This window comes from Eschrichtius robustus, chromosome 9 (assembly GCF_028021215.1).
Source record: "Eschrichtius robustus isolate mEscRob2 chromosome 9, mEscRob2.pri, whole genome shotgun sequence".
NCBI classification, from domain to species: domain Eukaryota; kingdom Metazoa; phylum Chordata; class Mammalia; order Artiodactyla; family Eschrichtiidae; genus Eschrichtius; species Eschrichtius robustus.
The window spans coordinates 58,641,377-58,663,615 of NC_090832.1; the positions used below are offsets into that span (position 1 = coordinate 58,641,377).

At 35.0% G+C, this 22,239-nt stretch overlaps 1 protein-coding gene across 2 annotated transcripts in view; it reads left to right on the forward strand.

The window, feature by feature from the left end:
* The window catches only part of ASCC3 (activating signal cointegrator 1 complex subunit 3), a 338,689-nt gene that overhangs the window by 153,693 nt on the left and 162,757 nt on the right, over positions 1 to 22,239 (forward strand). The window lies entirely within an intron of this gene.

Below are 22,239 nucleotides of genomic sequence, written 5' to 3' on the forward strand. Positions count from 1 at the left end.
TTAAATAGATAAGAGAAAGAAGAATTTCATCCTTTACATTTCAGGTTGCTTCTTTATTTATTTTAAAGCACCAACCTTCTCTCACACATCAAAAATTTTAATTTACTTACATAATGTAAAACATTTAAATGTTATATTATTCTTACTGTTTTCTTGAAGTAGTAGCAATTGAAATATATATAATAAATTTTCATATTGTTTGGATAGTAAGCACTTTTAAACTTCAAAGTTCAAGATGCTCCAATCAAGATTGTTAAAAAAAAAAAAAGTGGAATGATGTGTGTAGCCTTTTCAGATTGGTTTCTTTCACAATGTGTATTTGAGGTACCTCCCTGTCTTTTCATGGCTTGATAGCTTATTCTTTTTAGCACTGAATAATATTCCATTGTCTGGATGTACCACAGTTTATGTGTACATAACAGCTGTGGACAGGTTTTATGTGGACATACGTTTTCTGTTCCTTTGGGTAAATACCAAGGAGTGTAATTGCAATATCAGTATTTATTAAACTACTCAGCCTTTCTCCATATAATCTTATGTTATAAAATATGTCTTTAAAAAATGGAATGCATCCTTATTCCTGAATGTTGGGAAATGTAGCAGTTGTATCTTGTAACGTAGGTAGGTAAAAGTCCAGGAAAATGTGATTTAAAGAATCCTAGGAAGATTATATCCTCTTCCTCTTCTGGCATAGTTCATTCTCTCACTGTTACAGGGGCTAACATGTCCCACTAGAAATCATGGTTTACAAAGTTCAGATGCTGGCTGGGGGTGTTTGGTCAGTAGAGATTAGATCTCACTGCCAGCCCTTTCATTCTTAGTGTGAATCCATCCATTGCATTACTTTTCGAAATGAAAACTGCCATAGGGCAGGCACTTGTAGTAGTAAATTCAGACCAAAGTTGAGATGGAGAGCTAGGTTCACAGTGCTGGTTCCTGTTTAGAAAGGACAGACTAGGTTGGGAAACGCCAGGGGAGGCTTCAGGCGGTCGGGGGCCGGCCGCTGTAGGGCAGGAGGAACCCAGAAATGAAGAGTGTGCAAAGATGAGGCAGAAGTTGCACACAGGCATTACCTCCCACCTTTTGTGTGCATGTCATGGCATCCACCAGTGCCAGCCTTTTAAGGACCACCAAGCTGTCTCCTTCCCCTACACTTTTGTCTGGCTAAAAATGAACTGTGGGTGACTCTGTAAAGTGTGGTTACAGTTTAAGAACCCACTGAAACACTTCGGTATCAGAATTCCTGTCCAGATCCGGGCTTACATCCCTCTCCCGTAACAAGAATGGAGCAGGATAAACATGGTCGTTTTCAGGTTCTCTGCCATAAGAAGTAGGGTTTAGGTTGCAGGTCTCCCAGTTTCTGTTTCAGTGATTAGTGATGATGTTTGTTTTCCATAACAGTAGGACTTTCTTCAGTTCTCTAGACATACCTTCATATCTATTTACTTTTTTGAATTGTAAAAATAAAATAACAATAAGGAAAGTTTTCATAGTTCCACTATTATTTTACCATTTCAACATTATTATTGTAATCTTTATACATGTCCTGCTGGTCTTTTTTTTTTTTTTTTTTTATCCATTTGCACATGTAGCTTTTAATTTTGCTCAAACTTAATTTTAATTACTAGCTACAGTCCATTGCTAAATTATAATTACACTGTATATACAGTTTTATATTCACTGTTTTCCTTAATGAATACTAAAGATTTTTCATTGTTTCTACCTGGTCTTCACAATTTTAATGTCTCTAATAGAGAGAAGGGAGTTTTTATTCAGGTTCTAAGTTTCAGATGCCATGTAAGTCACTTCGGACTTTTAATCTTCACAGTCTTCTGACATAAGCATTAAATCTCCTTTTGTTAAAAGCGAACATGAACCTACGACATGTTAAGCAGCTTCTCAAGGTCATACAGCTAGTAAAAGGTCGCACCAGGATTGCAATACAAGTCCGTGTTGATAAAAGCCCACAGCATCTTCAGAACTTTACACTGCCGCTTTGCCATTAGGTTGACATTTGCTGTTCCTTTTATTATTGGTTATTCCTCCGTTACTGAGTGCTTTAAATGTTTGCAACTTTCTGTGATTAAAAATAGTGCTGCTATAATGATCATCTTCCTGCCTATGATTTTTTTCTGTTGAAACATTTACTTAGGGTAAATTCCCTAAAATAGGATTATGGCTCAAATGGCCATATTTCGTGGTCTTACCACATGATTCTATAATGCATTCCGAATGGGTTATAACACCTCGTTGTCACAGCAGACCTACAAAGGATTTTATTAAATGTATGCCATGTTCTTCTGAATAGCATCAAGTATTGTGATGTAAGGTTATGATCTGATGTGTGTTTGCCATTTTGAATTTGTTTTACAGTTTTAAGTTATATAAGACACAGTGGTGTTTTACCAGTGAAATTTTTTTCTTAGGTAGCAACAATTACCTCTAAATCATGATTACAAAAACTCATGTTTTACATACCATATTGTTCATGCTTTGCTTTGGGTATGCACTTAACTTTCAATTAGAAAAACCCGTTCTTCCCAGTGCTTTTGCTTCATATGTGATCCTGTGATCTTTAGCCTCTGTAATTGTATCTTTAAAATGTTTAATATAAAATACGATTAGTATAAAAGAGGGTGACCAATAAAAGAGTGTAAACAAATTTAACACTTGGGTACACCAAAAAACGAAAATGAGGGGAAAAAAATCACTGTGAATTCTATCACTCAGAGAGAGTTTCTGTTGGTGTATGTCCTTCCATTTCTTAAAATGCATTTTACTCCCTTAATTTTCTATCCTTTTTTTCTCCGTTATCCCTATAGTTTCTCTATTTTCCCTACCTCAAAATATGACAGAACCATACATAGAAGCAATAACATGTAAATTAACATCTTAGCTTAAAGATGTTATAATTTAAAAATTTGTGTTCTACGCAGTGTTGTTTTTTTAGGCTTTGTGTACCAGTAGAACAGGTCGTACTACATGAGATTGGGTTGTAAGGAAATACTGCTGGTTAAGTTCCTAGTATGGTGTCATGTACGTGGGGACTCTGGTAAATAGAATCTCACTGTGAAGAATTGCTCATCTTCAGAGATCCTTAGTGAGTCGGGGCTGTTGGAAAATATGAAATGCATCAGGGCCATGGCCCATTAGTTGGTATTTGCCTCTAGTGTTGCTAGTACTACAAATGCCCAGGCCGGTGCCTGCAGATTATAAGTACTAGGTTAAGGCAGCATCTTAGTCTTTTACATTAATGTAATCATCTCAAGTAAAAAACTCTTTTACAGCATAATTTGAGAACAAACCTCTCTCTTTTTCATTTCTTTAAATTATCTGTATTATGTATGTAACTTTGGGAAAGTTGCCCAAAACTAAAATCTTTTTCTGTTTTCGTCTTTTCAAAGGGATCGCTCTGTCTGTTTAAATCTTCTGTTAGCAAGTTGCTCTGCCAAGTACTATTTGGCTTATAAGTTCAGTTAGCTTGATAAGTGGCAGCTTCTGCTGATTGTCTTTGTAATATGTCCAGAACTGGAATTGCAGTGTGCATACTTGGAAAAGAGGACTGTTACACATTTTGATTTTGGAAGCTGAGGTAGATACCTGTTTCAACAAGGCTAGCAATCTTTGATTTAATCCATCACACAAGAATTGCTACTTCACAGTAGTCTTTGATTACTGAGGCTCATGTGGAAGTTTGTTTTCAGGGGCTTAGAACCCCTCACTGGATTATTTTTCTCTTTTTATCACCTTGAAGAAATAGCTTCTCTAAGCTGTGGTCCTCTGCTTTTATTAGAAGGTTAACAAAGAACTCCACAATAGAACAGAGTTTCTGAGTTTTGTTTTTTCCCTTGTAATTGAGGTTGAATATAATGTTATACTAGTCACTAGTTGTCTTTGTATAAGGCTCCAAGTGATAAATTTCAACAAACGAATTTGTATGTATCCATCTGTCAGAAAATGAAAAATAGGTAATTCAACAATCTTTTACCTTATTATCTAAAAAACTGACAGCCAATTTAACTCTTCAGTTAACATTATTCTGCCTGACTCTAATGACTAAAAGGTCTAACTATATGTGCTTCATTCTAAGAGACTCTTCTGTATAAATGTTTTGTTGTACATATAAAAGTACAGTAAATTGTGTGTGTGTGTGTGTGTGTATACACAGAGAGACAGATACAAAAACAGAGACAGAGAAACAGGAGACAGAGAGAAACAGAGCTTTGCTCTGGAATTCAGTTATAGTTGTAACTAACTGGACATTAGTGCATTGTTATTAAGCAGCCAGCTATGTATTTGATCAATGTGCTTTTCCTTAGTAATAAGGGAACATAAGTTATTTCTTGTAGCGCTGTGTACCTAACAAACTTTAGCTTTATTTTGTTGTCTTTTAAATGTATCTTAGCAGTTAGTATATAGGAGTAAGAAATTGTAAGTCAGTCTATTCTAATCCAGGAAAACAAATTGAATTTTCCTTGTGACTGCCTCGTGTCCCCCTCTCTTTTTGCCAGCTTGTTAAAAATTCTTCCAGTGAATACTCCTTGATTCTATTTGTTTGCCTTCAGGTTGTTTAGTATTTTGGATTTTCTCTCTAGTTGTGGTTTCCCTAAATAATTTTATTAGCGCAACTACTTTTCAGACCATTATTAAGAAGACTAAAAATATGTGTCCATTAAAAAAAGAGCTATAACTCTAAGGCAAATAAATACTTTTCATGCTAAAAATTAACAGTTTCCTCTTAAATATATAGACGAATTAATTTTGTTTCTCTCCGCTTAGATTAAATTAGAATAGAGCAAATTTCATGTTCAAAAGCCATGCTGATGTTCTCTGATTATAGTATTGCATGGGTTTCAGTATACCAGTCATCTACGCTCATGTGTTCGCGTCCTTAATAGATTTCATGTGCAGCTTTGTCTTAAAAGTATTAAAAGCAGTAGGAGGCAGTTGTGTTCCACTCAAGCATGTGTGATGACAGATGGAGAAGATCTTTTCAGGTTGACTTTTCAACAGTCGTACTCCGCAAGACTTCAAGCTCTTCTTGGCTATCGGGAAATTAAAAGTTGGCGATTCAGCCTTTAATTTTGATCCATCTGCTCAAACTAATGAGACGTCTCATTTGTAAGCTTCTCTTTGCGTTACCAAATGCAAGTACAGCTTTATCATTCCTGTTAATAATTCCCCTCCTCCGGTGTAACTCGCCGAATGGGAAAATAGTTGATGCCTTAACCCTACTGAGATTTTTCTTGTTATACAAATTTTGTTACAGTGATAGGAAAAGAAATTAGAAACTGCCTCAGAGATTACAGCATATTTTGTAAGTTAACTTGTTCTTTTTTCACATTATCAAAATGTTAAGATCCTTAATCAGTAACTTCTTACTCAAGATCTACCTCCAGTTTCAAGAATAAAAGGTTTTGCAGCGTTAAAGGGAAAAAAATCATCTTCAACCTTGGATTAAGGCTATACATCAGCTTTTCCTGATTCACATATGTGTCTTCTCTTTCTTCATTGTTTATAAGTTTTTCGTAGATGTTACTGTCTCTAATAAGAAACCACCTTTAAAAATTGGCCGATAATTATGGATTAATTTAATTTATTACTATCTAAAGGGAATTCTTTTTGTTTCCTAGTGTTGCTTTTTAGCTTATATAAAAGTAGTTATGTACAATTGAAAGAAATTTTACTATGCTAACTTTAATAATGGAACTTTTCCTTTGGCCCTTTTGCCTAAAAAGTTTTCTTCCTCCAGGTACAAGCATCTCTAATTCTTGGTACTAATGTTTCTGTCGTATCAAATTTGTCTAACATGAACTTTATTGGTAAATTATTTGAGAGCTTCTTTCTTTTCTGCCTTCTTTGCTTCCCTCCTCCCCCAAACTGAGACATAATCCCAAAGGAATACAACAGCAAAATTCTTAAGAAGGAGACATTTGAACAATTATGAGAACAAGAATTAAAGACATTTCTCCTTCATCTTTGCTGTTAAAGATGGTACTACTAAAGAAATATTTCAGGTGTTTTTTTACTGTAAGAAAATCTAAAGGAAGCATTCACTAAACCTCTACCTTTGGAAACAGAAAATCCTCCCCACGTACCAGAAAAAAGCTCTCATGAGTCTTCTATCAAATTGAGATTTCCTATCCCTCCTTATTTTACGGGCAAAAACTAGTTTTTGGTACTCTTGAGTTCTGTATTTTAGTTTTTAATTAGTATTACTAGTGTTTACTTAGAATTTTTTTCTTCTCTCTGTATGATTTCTATAGTATGTCTGTGTACAACATTTGGTTAAAGTGAAGGCCGAAACAGAATATCATCATCAGAGAAGGAATTTCTGGTATGACATAATGAAAATTCATTAAAGAAAATTTAATTATATATTTAGCAGTCAAAATTTTTACATTAGTATAGTTCAGGAGCAATAATTTCCTATCACTGTCAGCTGCAAGCTTGAGCCTGTGATCACTGTACTGCATATTTTGGTCATGCCTAATTCAGGAACATGGAAAACGATGTCAGTCTAGGCATTCTGCTGTTTCCCCTGCCAAAGGCCAAAGCCAAAGAGGGTTTCAACTAACTATTAAGTCAAAGCAAAGCTTGACACATCCTTAATAAAAGTTTACTTTTTTTTTTAAGGCAAAATTCCCTTATGACAGTAGCTCATAGTTGAGAATAAAATAATCAAAGGATTACAGAGAGGTTGTAGAAGTGGAAGTAGTTGCAAAATGCCAATTTTTTTTTTGTGCCTTTCTTTTCTGGCTCTTGTGATACAAAGCTCTCCTTGCTTTTCTCTGTCTTCTAACCTTTTGAGCCATCCTTTTTCTTTCTTTGTAGCCTTTTCCTTCTCTACCTGGCTCTTTCTTAGACCCTTTTTTAATTTAGCACTCTCTCTTGTATCATTCCATCCCAGTTATAACCTTTGTAGAAATAACTCATATATTTATATTCCTAACCCAGACCTCTTCCCTAAGCTGTAGACCCATGTGATTGTGGCTGGCCTCTCCTCTTGGGTATCACAAATGTAATGTGTCCAAACCAAGTACATAATTTCCCCTCTAAACCAGTGGTATTTCATCCATTATTCCTTGGTTCAGTGAATGGCATGACTATAGATTTAGTTCTGTAAAACAGAAACCTAAAAGTCACCCTTTTCAACTCTCTCTCCTGTGTTCTCATTTCTGATCCCTAGTGAGGACCTGTCCATTTGACCTAAGTGTCTCTCAGATCTGCCCGTTTCTTTCCATTCCCTCCTCCTTCTGCACCGTCATCTCCACCACCTAACCCAGGTACCCATCATGTCATCCAGGACACCTCTTAGCTGCTCTACCTCTCTTAACTGTCCTATGTCCATTCTGGCCTTGCTCTAGCTGTTCTGTATACTGCAGCTAGCTAGAATGATCCTTTCAAAATAAAGCTCCAGAGTGACACATGAATACTTAAAGCTCCTTTAAAAGGGCCCAGGGGTTCCTATAGTGTTGGGCCATTACCTCCCTCCTTTCTTCTTCATCACATACATGTCTCTCCCTCATTTCCTACCTCCCTGCTTCCTGGCCTTCTTTCAGACCCTCAGCGTAGAGATGCTCTTTCACTTACCTCTGACCTTTTGCGTAACTTGTTCTCTCTGCCTCACACATTCTTCTTTATTCTCTGCTTAGTTGTCCTCTACTAAATCCTTTAGATTTCATCTTTCTTAGAGAAGCCTTTTTTTTACCTCCCTCTCTCACCTCCCTATTATGAACTATATAATAACACGGCCTAGGTCTTCCTCCTATTTCTTGCTGTAGTTTTACATTTTTCTGGGCTGTTTTTGATTAATACCACTTTTCAGTAGAAGATCATAAGTCCCATAGGAAAGGGGCTATCTCTGGTTTTGCTCATCATTGTATTGTCACGGCCTCACCAGTACCTGGCACACAGTTGGTGCTCACCTAGTGTGTGATGAATAAGTGAACGGAAGATGTGGTAGTCTTCGTAAGTCTGAACTTACTCTTAAAGGATTAGGGAGCAACGAACTTCAAAGAAAATCAAGAAAATAATAATTAGTTCCACAGTAAGCTGAACGTACAGGCTGAGGAGAGAACAACCTGGAGAAGTGGAACGACATCAAAGATCACTTAGATTACTTTCTTAAGGAATTTTTTTCTCCCTGTAGTCTGTAAAGATCAATGAAAGAATGTTGGTATTCTCCTTAAAAATGTTTCATCCCATACAGTTACTCTTAATATTATTTCATCTAGTTATAGTCTTTTCTGTTAGAAGTTAGAAGTATTAAATTATCCCATTTTCTCCTAAAATAAAATATCCATCTGACTTAGCTATTTTCAGTGATATAGATATCATTCGTGCCACCAGTTATTTTAAGTTAATATATTCTTTCTTTCTTTTATTTCTGTTCATTAAGCCCTAGAGGGGTAACCTTTGAACCCTTTTAAAATTTCGCATTTTTAAGGGAACAGAGAAAAGTTCCATTTTTCTGAACTATAGCTTACCATAAGAGTACTCAGTTATATTCTTGAGATTTTGCATATAGCAGTTTCTTAGTTAACCTTGTAATGTTCTCTTCATTTGCAAAGGGAATACTTTTTGATGAGGAATATTATTATTGCGTTTTTCCTTCGTTGTTCTTAACATTACTTTTTTCCTAAGTCTTCGAGGATTTTTATTACTGAAATAACACATTCTTATAACAAGTGAATCAACACAAACGTGTAAAGAAAAGACTAATGAATTACTTTCTCCTCACTTCACCTCACGCCCAGTACCCTTGCCCCTGAGTGTATTCAGTTTTGTCCTGGCACGTATAACCATATACAAGTGTGTCCATGTTTTTAGGCATTTGAGGTTTTTAAAGTTGGTTATCAGTGGTTTCTGGAATTACAGCACAAATTGAGCACATGGAACATTTTCTCTCAGAATGATGTTTAGAAACTTTCAGGTATAAACTAAATTTTGATCTGTCCTTGTATAGTTTACAGATCTTCAGCCAAAAGATCAAAAGAAAAAAAAAAATGCTGTGCCTAATCTTGGAATAAAATTGCAAGCAATACAAGTGGTTTTATTTTCCTGAAACTGGTTCTCTTTATATTATATACATTGTTGAACCCAAGGAACATATATAATGATTCAGACCTGGAAGGCAAACACCATAGAAAATTCTCTGGACAGCTATTCAGAATATTTTACGTTAAATTGTCAGAAGTTAATTTGACAGCTGTTTATTTCACTTTAGAAAATGATATATTGAATCTCTATTAGCTGGTTTCCAGCTGATATTTGGACTTAGAAGCAGTTGGTAGGTATATTTAATAAGTTTAGTTACCACCACAAGCATTTGTTGATTACATTTTTGTAGCCATATTTTGATAAAATTGAACAAACAGCTTATTAAAGCTAAGTATAATATTTTATGTCCCAAGGAAATCTGATACAACTATTCCTGTACCTGCTCAAAGTGCAAAAAAGGGAGTTGAATATTTAAACTCAGTGAACCATTGCAAACGTTTACTGTCTTTTCTGTAACTAGGGTTTTTATCAATTTTTTCTTGTTGTCATAGCAGCATATTTAAGTGAGAAGGGGTGGAAAGGAAGGAACTATGTCTCTGTAGTTAATATTGTAAAATATGATTCTGTTTTTAAGAGAGTAGTATAATAGTCTCAGATCTTATCTTACTTTTTTCTTGGTTTTATGAATGAGTAGATGGGAAATGCAGCTCTAACTATATTATGGCAAATAAAGTGGGCATTTCCAACCTGTACAGCATTCATCAAGTTAGTGGCTGCTCTCGAAATATGGTCAGAGACTTACGTCTTGTGAAGGGTCTAAGATATTCATGCTAGCTTGCCACAGGCTAACTTCATTGTATACCACACACACACACACACACACACACACACACACACACACACACACACACACACACACACACAAAAATGCACACGCTCGTAGGCGAAAACAAGAGACACCGGGTAGGGAACCGACCTTATAATTATTCACAGAGCATAGTGTTGGTTGCCCCTCTCTAGCTTTACAGGGTAACATGGTAAGAGCCAGCTACCTCTGCGCACATGGGTGGCCCCATAGGGGTGCTCCAAAATTATGAAACTCGAAGCGTATATAGTTGTTGCTGGCACATCCTCCCTTCTGGTGGGGGGAGGAGAGGGTGTAAGGAGAAAGGGGAGGGAGAGGGAGAAAGAAGGGAGGAAGAAAGGAGACAAAGAAGTAGACCAACTGACCTGCTCAAGGACCTTTCTCTTTCACTCTGGAATATAAACAGATTCTCTCTTGAGGAGGGAAGGGGCGGCCTGTACCCTGGAATATAAGCAGTTGTCTCTTTGAGTGATAAGAAAGGAGCCTCTAGGCTTTATTACCTATAGAATGGGAAAAAATGGCTCTGGGGAAGTGGAGGCATTCTCTACCATTAAAGCCCTTCAGTTTCCACTGCTCTGAAGGCCCTGACCATGTAGGATCACCAGGAATTTCAGGGAGGATTGTTTTCCAACAAGACCTAAAGGTGTCTTGAAAGGACATGTACTCTACTAAACTATCCCAGTAAGATAGTTTGCTACCACTGTCTGCTTTATAAAAATCTTTCTAACCTTACCTAGATTGCATAGTCTCTCCGGTGGTCCTTTGTTAATGTTCTCCATGGACTTTGGTCTCATTTTTTTTTTTTTTACTATGGTATTTTATTTGCTCTGTCTTGTAGCTGTGTTTTTTGAAATCATATGGAGAAAGGCCAAATGCATGGCTTAATGGATGGTCAGATGGCAGTGTACTTTTTTTTAAGTGCAGTGTAAGATCTCAACTTGGGTTTGTAGATAAATCTTTTTTTTTTTTCTTGTTTTTTCCTTTCTCTTACTTTTTTTTCTTATTAAAGAGGGTCAATTGAAGAGTACAATACAGATTTATGGAAAACCGAGGTGTTTTTCATTCTGTAAGCACAAACATGAGAGCAGCCTCAAAAAAATGGGGACAGTTAAGAGCCAATCTAAGAGGAATTACGACTTTGTGATTTTTCCCTTTATAGCAGTACAGTTTTAATTAGTCTAGCTAGCAAATTTTATTGAGAGTATATTGCCTTAGTGGGATTTCTTCTGCTCAAGTAAGTTTAAAAAAAAAAGCGTATTCTTTTTAGGGAGAATCTATTCAAGTGTGTCACTTGAGAATATTAAATGCACAGTTGGATGTTTGGAATTATAAGTAGTGATTATTGTCTAAGGAAATAAATGAAAAATACTGATAGAAATCTTAAAAATACATTTTTATGTTGTTATTTTACTGAAATTAGATTCAGTCCAGAACATCTTATAATGTTGAATAATAATAGAACTTCAAGTCCAGCAGCATCTTTAGAAATGAAATTGTTAGCTCACTAATGAATTTTATTTGCATAGTAATAGACTAGCTGGTCTTGCTTAATTTGCTCTACAGAATAGATGTTGCTATTTTGGGTCTGTCAATAACAAATGTCAATGCAATTTGGATTATCATGGAGGTCAGTAAAGTATTTTTCTGTGTGTGATGATACAATGTATTAAAGTATTCTTTATTCTGTCTTATCAGTCTTTAGCGGATTAACCTAGGTTTACCAATGAATTAAGTTGACCCACAGTTGTACTATGGGGACTAACTAAGAACAGTGAAATTTGGGTCAGATTTTAGTCATATTTGAAAACATCTTCGATGAAGCATGAATTCAGAGTGGTTGGATTTTTAGAACTTCATTAAATTCCTTCATTATTAAACTAATCATTACAAGTAGGTCAGCTTCAACATAATGTTTCTTAAAAGTTTTGCTTATGTGTGTCTATATGAACATTTTATAATTAGTAATGCTTATAATCTTTTAATACTTATAATGTAGGCTGAAATTTAAAATGGAAAGAGAATTCTAGACTTTTGAAGCTTGTAAATTACTGAGAATGATTCATAATTTGGGATCTTTTTCTAGGGTCTATTTGCCATGTTAAGGTAAGAGTTACAGTGGGTAGAGTGCCAAATATAGAAACTGCTACACTTTTCTTGTAGCGTATGAACTATATCTGAGTCATCAACCTTAATTCTAGGTATTGAACAGGATGGAGATAGATGGTGTTTAAGACTAAACCAAGGCAATACTGTTAATATTCAGCAAGTATTTATTGAATAGCCAGTGTGTGCCAGAGATTGTGCTAAAGACAGAAAACAGAAAGATACACTCTGCATTAGTGTTGCTTATAATCTGATGAGAACCAAAGGTTAATCAAATAATTATGCATAAAATGTAAATGTACAGATTTCACAATAAACTTTCACCCACTCGTTTTAGCATTTACTGGTGATTTTCTAACTCCCATCCTTCCTTTCATTCCATTGTAAGTAAGAAAGAGCTTTCCCCCTTCCCATTTATTCATTTATTTCTCTGTCAACTCAAATTCTTATTGTATTCAGAAGGTTATAATCCATTATTACATTATTACAAGATGACCATATTAGCCCAAATCTGGCAATCGGGAACCCCTTCAAGTTGCCTTCTTTATCCTTTTGACATGCCCACATCCCAGAATTGGAATTAATCATTTCTGATTAATCATTTCTGCAAGCAAACCTGGTAAGAGAATGGTATTTAGAAACCAGTGAAAGTATTTTATTTCTTAAATGAATATTTCCACTTATTTCTTTCCCCAAAATATTATCCAGAAGAATGAAAGAGATTTGGGGTTTTCAGAATTTTCAAGGAAATACAATGTTGAGTTGTTCCTTTCCCTTAGTAGAGTTCCTCTCACAGCTGTTATTTTCAGACTGCTCCAGCGTGCTCCGAGGGGCCACGGGCATTGCTGGCGTGAGGGTGGGAGAGGTGTGCTGTTTGGGAGGAAGAAGTGAGATACGAGATTTGGCTCTCTCAGGACCACTCAGGTAGCTTAATCTTTTTTATATATATATATATATATATATATATATAAAGAGAGAGAGAGAGTGAGCTCCTGCAAAAGAGTTTAGTGAAAGAAAGAATTACACAGCCAAAATGAGTTTTTAAACCACTGTTCTGTGGCATTAACTTTTCATAATTTCCATAGGATGAATAGTTTCTGTTCTTGTGGTGGTGATACCAAGTGGACTGATACTTGTGGTGATAACCAGTGGACTGATCTTTTCCGTCTTCAGTATCAATTTAGCTTTTCAGTAGAGGTGGAATTTCGTCTTCCACTTTGTCATGTATACATTGGACTAAGCAAACCAGTAGTTTTTCCCTTCTGGGCCTTGAAAACCAGGTGGAATACGAATGGTACATACTGGCTGAATGCAGTAGCCTGGAAGTTTTTATGTGTAGTGTCAGTAGTCACAGGCAACTGTGACTCCTCTGTTGCTCAAATCAGGTACAAAGTAATGTATTTGCATATATGGTAAGACAGACCTGTAGCTGAAAATGCTGTACCACCCCTACAAACTAGGGCTGAGCCAGAAAGTATAGTTTTCCACAGCCCCTTAATGCTTAAGAAAAATGTTTTTAATTATGTTAAAAAGTTTATAGCAAAGGGAAAATGCATTCAAAATACTTACTATTTTAAAATTATGTTGTAAAAGCTCTACTTTCTTTCTCTATTTTTTGTGGTCTTAATATTTTAGAGACCATACTGAAATATAACTATCTTATGCTTCAAGTGTATTATACTATGTCCTGATATATGCAAATTGATTGTAAGATAATACTTTTTACAGTGGGCTTAGCTCTGATGTTATATATTTTTGCTGTAATGGTACATACGGACACTAAGTCGTCCAACTTTGTTTTTTTTTTAATTATTATACATTTTAATAACGAGTATCTTTTAGGGTTTAGAAGATGTAAAGTATTGTGGATTTCTTTTAACCAGCTTTAGCAGTTAAAGCTCTATACAACTGAAATATAAAAGCTGATAAATATTAAAATGATTCCTTTAGAGAAATTGATGAAGAATATATTTCACATTCAGGGTAATGCCCTAAAATGTAATTCAGTAATGATAACCTGAATCTGTTTATCACTTAAAAAGCTTAGGTTTCTTGAGAAGAACTGCATATTCTCAGCATGAGAGCCCAGAGGTGGCTCTGAACTGCTGAGTGTAGATCTAATTACACAGCTTGGAGCTGTGGAACCACTTCTCTCTCTACCTCCAGATTACTTCCGTTGGTTTATTTGCATAATTTAATGCATGAAAACTAGTCAGTGAATTATACAGTTTTCTGAGACAGCTAAGACAAGATAAATTAACCCTATTTGATGTAGTTTGTATATGTGATAAGCCTTTCACCAGGTCTTTTTAAACTAAAAATTATGCTTTAGTAATGCAGTTCATTGGCAGGAATATCTGATAATAAATGCTAGTTGTTACACTCGTGATTAATAAATTTAAATTTTATTAAGAGAAGTTTAAAACATTATTTTAGCCCTATTTTTAGTAATAGTAGTTTTATTGATGTAATCCAAATATAGTAGTGTTAAATTTTCTACCATTATAAAACATAAAAATGCTTTCTTCATTCATGTCCATCAGTAAGACATTATTTTGGTTAATGGATCTGAATAATTTGATTCATTGTAAATGTAAGTAGCTTTGATTTAGGAACTGTCTTTGACTTCAAAGTCGAGAATTTTTTTTTTAAGATGCTCTTAGACTAGCTCATTTTATAAATTGTTTCTTTTTAAAATCCAAATTTTTAACTTTGCAATGGCATTAAAATGTACAGTTGACCCTTGAACAACGTGGGTGTTGGGGGCACGCCAACCCTCCATACAGTCAAAAATACACCTATACCTTATCATCAGCCCTTAGTATACGCGGTCCCTTCATACACGTGGTTCCTCCAGATCAGCGATTCTGCATGGGATTCAACCAACAGTGGGTCGTGTAGTTCTGTAGGATTTACTATTGAAAAAAATCTGCAAATAAGTGGACCTGCCCATTTCAAACTCATGTTGTTCAGTGGTCAACTGTATACACATAGCTTTACAACAGTGTCAAAAGACTAATAGTAACTATTTTAGTTATTAATTATCAGTGGAACGTTTGCTAATAAATTTAAATAAAACTATCCAGGAAAATTAATGATCTAGTTGAATAATTGGAAGTTAGCTTTATACCCCATATTCTAATAAAAGGTATCAGTGGAAGTATTAACTCAGCCTACATCCTATTATTATTTATAAACTTTTAAATTCATATCTCTGCTCAAAAATGTGCTAAAAATAAATGTTTTTTGTGAAAGTTGACCATTTTTAACATTGGAATTTCAGCATTTATGAGTGCCCACTGATTTGGTGATAGCAGGGAGAATGGTATGGGGGATGACAAGGAGACCTCAAAATTAGTAAGGTGTAAACGTGCCCTCAGGCAACACCCAAAGAGGGAATATAACTTGGTGGAAAGAAAATAGGCTTTGGACTATCAAATCTGAGGATAATTCCCAGTTCTGCTCTTGAATGAGTAGGAAGTTATTAAAACTCTGAGCTTCAGTTTTCTCATCTGTAAAATTCTAATAGAATTACCTACCTAATTGTGTTGTTAATAGTAAATTAAATAACTATGCCTGGCACCTAGTACTGGGCCTAGCACATAGTAAGCACTTAGTAAATCATATCTTTTATTATTAGTCCTAGTAATTGTGACAACAGTGGAGAGACCTATATACATCTCAAGATTACACAAGGCACAAGTATGAACAAAGTGCTGTGGGAGTGATAGCTTTCCCTGGAGAGATTGGAGAAGAGTCATTAGAACTGGGCCTTAAAGGTTTGTAGAAATTCCCCAGAGGAAGTTGGCAGGAGAACTAAGTAAAGTAAAACATGGGTAAAGGCCTAGAAATATACAAATGCATGGAGGCTTTGAACACAGGAAGGATTTAGAGAGATGACACCCTAAGGCCAATAATGAAGAAACCTGGAACGTCATCACCTTTAAATCAAGGAATTTACTAATTCTGAGAGAGGACCCCAATTAACTTCTAGATTATGCTTTTATTTCTTCTTCTTCTTCTTCTTTTTTTTTTTAACCTGCATCTTCTTCCAGTAGTTGTTCATGTAATGAATGGCAGCTTCTGTGTTCACCATTTCCCAGACTCCAATCGTGCATCATAGTAACTAGATATAAGCTCCATAAGCACAGGGACACGTGCCGGCCTTGCCCACTGTTATATCCCCAATACCTGTCATGTAATTGTTGGATGATCACAGACTCACAGAGGAGCTAAATCAAGCACAAAAATAGTTCAAAACAAAATATAGTCAGTGATAAATGCTTAAGAGAGGGGCCTGTGAATTCTTTGGATGCTCAAAAGAATAAAGTATCACTTGTACCTGGAATCGTCAGGGAAATTTTTATTATTTTAATTTAACCATAATAGTAGCATCATCTCCCCCCATGTAGGTATAAGGGTTTCTTCTTTTCTTTCTTTCTTTTTTCTTTTTTTAAATGACTTCTATAAATTTGTACCAATGTTTCAGGTAGTTTATTGGCTACAAAGCTATATTTTAAAATGTTTAAATCAGAGTTCTTTTTATAAGATCTGTCTCAAACAATCACACTAACTATTTCTCAGGGAGACCTCCCTAAGTGCCTTCTCGCTCATCTTCACTCTTCATAAAAAACAGGGCCACCTTTTTTCTTTTAATAACTCCAGCCTTTTAAAATTGTTCTGTCCATTGTTCTATCAGTTTACATTCCAAAATCGTCTTTAGGTTTTTCCTATGTTTTATCCACCTTTTTCTTTTATACTTCCTTGAGTCATAATTTTTTTTATCATCATGTAATGTATATTTCTTTACAAAACTTCATGTTTTTTCATGATGATGGCATTCTCTTTAACTGCTCAGTTTAAAATCTTTGTCTAACATAAAAATAATTTTTCAAGTATTGCTTTTAGTGGTATCATTTTTTTCTGAGTCTTGAGTGAATTTTCTCTAAGTATACATTTTATAATGAGGTTGTATTTTGCCTTTCCAGCTATTACTGCTCCTCTGTCTACATGTCCATTTCTGCCTAGAGCCAGTGTTCACCAAATCCATATGGATTGGCTGTCTTCTCTGTGCCTTTGACCTCTGTATACTTTTCCAGGAAGTACTATTTATTTTCTTCTGCTAGACCATGTCTCTTTTTTCTTCTTAAAGCATTTCCAGGTGAACTAAAACAAGATAAATGTGTCTCCTTCGATCAAAAGTACCACTACCACCCTTCTAAGTTCATTGTTAAATACGTGTTCTTTAAGTTTTTCCTTTGTCACCGTAAATCCCTTAGCAATAAAATAGTCACATCAAATATGGTAGTACAATAGTATATTATAAATATACTATTACAACCTCATCATTGATCATTTCTCCTGTTCAATATAATTTATATATTCATAAAACTATTAAGGCTTGTTTCAATAGGTAAGATAAGCAATATAAGATATACAGAGAACACATTATCTTTTTATACTCCCCATCCCATTTTCATTTGTGGGGTAATTACTTTGGTGGGTTTCCATCCATATCTCCCTATTTTTAAACACACACACACACCCTTTATAATATACTCAGAATAATACTATGGAAATTTTTCTTCAACTTGATATTTTTTTACGTGGCACTATATTATGGATATCTTTGTAGATATCTTTGCAGATAGATACGTGTGTGTGTGCGTGCAGATAGATGTGTGTGTGTGTGCGTGTACAAGAGCAAAATCCAGCTCCGCTTGTGCCCACCATTGGATTTCCAGAGCCACAGCGTGCTACTGAAGTTTAGCACCTTTTCGTATGTTTATGACTATTTTCACTTTCTTGCCTATGAATTTCCCAGAAGTCATAGAGAAAAATCCTGGCAGATTTGAAGAAAAATTAACTATTTCCATACTGAATAAGATATCATAAATAAAGTCAAAAGATAAAGCATAGACTAGAACAAAATATTTGCAATATAGAAAAAGACAAAACATACTATCTTCTGTATTGTAAGAACACCTACAAATTTATAAGAAAAAAATGCCCAATAATAAAGCAGACAATATTCAGAATAGGGACATAGTTCAATGGTCATATATACTTTGACCCAACAATTTCACTTCTATGAAAATATCCACAAAATTGTGAAATGACTTGTATACAGAGTTATTTATTACAGCATTGCTTTAAGTAAGAAAGGATTAGGAACAACATAAATGTCCATTAAACAAGGACTGGTTAAGTAAATTGTGGTATTTCTAAGTAAAGGAATACTATGCAAATGAAAAAGTAAATGAGGAAACTGGGTACTGGTGTGAAAAGATCTTCAGATGACCTAAGTGTCTTTAGCTGGTCAGTATTGGCAGGCCTAAAATGAGAACTGATTCACAGCAATCAGAATGAAGCCTTTTAAAATTGCATTTACTTAATATCACAGATAGGGTAATATAATCACAGCAATAAAAACTATTTTGTTGCCTACATGCCCTTGTGGTATATAAATCTGAAATATACCTGCAGCGGCACTCCTCATTCAGACTATAGAACATGGAAAATGATTTGGCTATTTTCTCCAGTCTCCCAAAGATAGTACTTAAAGAACCATTTTAAATGCACAGAGGACAGGTCTGGGGGGTTTTGTTTTTGTTTTTTTTTTTACATACAATGGATGCCATTTCACTGGGCTCTCAAATTTTAACATTCATCGTATTAATGGCTTATTAAACCAGATTGCTGGGTCCCAGCCTCAGAGTTTTTGGCTCAGATGTGGGGTGACACTATTAATTTGTAGTTGTAACAAGTTTCCAGAGGATGCTCTTGGTCTGGGGACACACTTTAGAATCACTGTTTGTTTAGGTCATTGGGGCTTAATTCTCTTGAGGGTCCTGGGTTAAGAAGGTTGGGAAGAATTGAGAACAAAACAAATAAATGGCTGTGCTGGTTAGAGTGAAAACATAAACACCATGACATAAACTTCCTCATCCTCAAGCCTCATTCTTTAACCATTGCAATAGACAATACCATAAATTATAAAACATTATTTCTCAGCAGCATTTCCTGTGGGACATCTATCTGCCATGTTGTATTTTTTCCAGGTATTTCGATTCTTATTCTTCCTTCTTAGTGGAAATTTCTAGGGAAGAGAATTTGATTCAAGATTTCACAATCTTTGGCCTCCTCCCTCCAGTTCTAAAATAATCCCAAGCTTAAATATTTCTACTAATTGTTTTATCCCTAGTTCATCTGGCACAACACCCTTACAAAGGTTGTTAAAGGATAAGGGTTCTTTTAAATTGTTTTTTGTGGTGTTAGATATGCACACACACTTGCATAAGCGAGGAATAAATGTTTATATAGGTGTCAATTTATAATATTCATTCACTGATCTAACCACTTAGTCTTTTAGGTCAAGTTAATTTTCTTAATGTTTATTACCCTTATCATGGCGTTAATACTTACCAGCTCTGGAAGTCTCCAAGTTCCTGTACAAAGAGTTTTAGCATCTCCTTTGAACTTGTTAGAAATGCAAATTATTGTCTTGCCTCAGACCTACTTAATTAGAAAGGGGGTAGAGGGAAGGAGCAGCAGTTTGTAACAAGCCTGCCAGGTGATTTTGATGCATTCTAAAATTTGAGAGCTGTTGTTTTACTAAATGCAGTGTTTCACTTACACGATACCCTTTAATCCTTATCGTAATCCTATGACTCTAGTAACTATCTATGTACTAGAGGAAATAAAGATCAAAAAGGTTAAATAATTTGTTCTAAATCACACTGCTATTTAACAATATTTCAAAGTAGAATTTTTGGTCTTTTTAAAATAATGTGTCCTTCTCTCCTTTGAACACACTGAAACAATATCAGTTACTTTGGCATTTTGGTTTTCTGAATGATCATTATCTGAGCTTTTACTTTTCATTAATTTTAATCAGCATCTCATTTGAAGGACACTTTCTTTGATAAGTCAAATAACAGGACCAGAACTCAGATTCTCATACTTTCTTTCCCAGTCCAGGACTGATTCCATCATACATTTTTTAACTAAATGCTTTTTAAACCAAAAATAAGTGTATAAAATATTTTTAATTGCATTAACCTAACAAACCTCGAGTAAAAATATAAACAGTTTTACAAAACAGTCAAAATTTACCAACATTATTGAGCTGAATCTACTGTTCTAATCTTATTTTAGACACACGCCCATTTAACTGCTGTTTGGTTACCAACAGCATTTCTAAGATTAATTCCGAGTTATTTCTGCCATATGAAACAGTGTTGTCCTCTCTGTTATAATTTTTATATGAGTCTATTTAAATTAATTAACCAAATTAACAAACCATAAAATCAAGTATGTTTATAGAGACCCAAAACCTTGTAATGGCCTCTGTTGGAGCCTCTAGACAGAAAATTCTTAATAAGAAAAAGAGTTTATTTTACTGAACAAGACATGATGGATTCTTTAATAAAAAGAAATTGCTACTTTAGTTGTAACTAATATTTCTCTTGGCTGCAGTAGAAAATAATTTGCAAAGTGATAAGTTGACAAGTCAGACTTAAATAATTAATGAAGATTTAGGGTCATATTTTATTTTCCCTTATGTTCTCCATATCTGTTATTTTAACGGGATTTACATAATGTGGCATTTGAATTATGGAGAATAGAAATCTGGTTGTATTATAAAACCCTAGCCCATCTGGAGAATGATCTTGGGGCTATAGTGGTTATATAAAATATCTTAATAATCCCTGATGTTTCGTATGTATAGGTAAATAAAGATGGGTTATTAGGGAATCTTTGTAGTGGTGGTATTATATATGTTTTATTTATGTTTCCTTCTGAACTTCTTTTAACTTAGAAGAAGAAAACTAACCTGGTGGTAACCATTACCTAATTTCACACAGTAGTACAGTGGAGATCTCAACAGTCGTTAATAATTCAATTTTTAGACCCCACTGCTAGATATTTTTACTCCGTTGGTTTTAGGGGAGGACTCAGAAATCTATTTCAACAAGCCCTAGCAGTAATTCTGATGAAGTGGTCCCTGGGCCTCAGTGTAAGAAACTTTGAACGAAAACGTACTTCTTCAAGGTAACACACTAAAATTACCAAGGATAAATACTCTAGACTAGTGTATGTAGCCTCCTCCATGCAGACTGCATCCTGCTTCTACAGCCAGCTAGGGCTGATTCCTAGTGATTCTCTCTTGCCGTAACAGTAGAGTTCCAATTTGGTGCCTTGGAACATGTTCATCATGGTATCCCCGGTGCTTTGGCCACCGTTTGGCATGCAGGAGGTATGTGTAAATGTCGTGGCACGGATGAATGAAGGAGACCAGCTGTCTCCATGTTTAGCATTCCTGTGTTATCCGCACTCCATCCGTGTTTTGGATCAACTCCCTAAATTATGTCTAGTTTTATCTCCCTCCTTAAATTGTATAGAAGAAGGGACCATGTCTTATCCATTTCATATCTCTCCTGCTAACAGTATTTTACACACACACATGTCCAATAAATATATTTTAAGTAAAAGTTATTTTGTGCGTATTTAATCCATCATACAAGATTCCCATCTCCATGAGGGCAGGGACCTTGTCTCTCTTTTTCACAGCAGTTTTCTCAGGGCTTGGTAGTGACTGCATGCTCAGAAACGTTTGAATGAATGAATAAATTAATAAAATAATAAGTAACTTCATTTTAATTGAGATTTTTCTTAGAATTTAATGTTGGGGGTAAATGAGGTTTTGTGTGTGATCAAATTTATTTTTATATAAAAGAAAATAATCTGCCTTCCCCTTTAAAAAGAAACTCGTAGTTGAAATGTCCCTACCTTGTAGAAAGACAGGATGGTAGAATTTGACAGATTCTGAATTGGTGAAGCTTCAGCAAGGCATTATGGTTAATAGAATCTTCCATCTAACTTAGTATTAAATAGCTGATGTCAGGAATTATGAAAATATCATCACAGTGAACTTAAATGGCAGTCTCTTGACATCCTGTGAGGTAAAGATGATTCCCCAGAAAGCTAGAGAGCCTGTGAAAAGCAGATTTGGTTTTTGGCAGGGGTGGGAGGTTGAAAATACGGAAAACAAAAAATTTTCTAAGTATCCACGAAACTTTCTGAAATAAATTTTAGTAGCGTACTCTTTAGAAAATATTCTTTTGATCATATTTCTTTTCAAATCACATTGGTATCAGAAAATAAGTTAGAGCTCTGATAAAGTGTGAAGTCTCAAGCTTTATGTCCTTGAAGGCTGTGATTAACTTATGTTAAATTTCTCCAGATGACTTGCAGTGCTTGTTTTA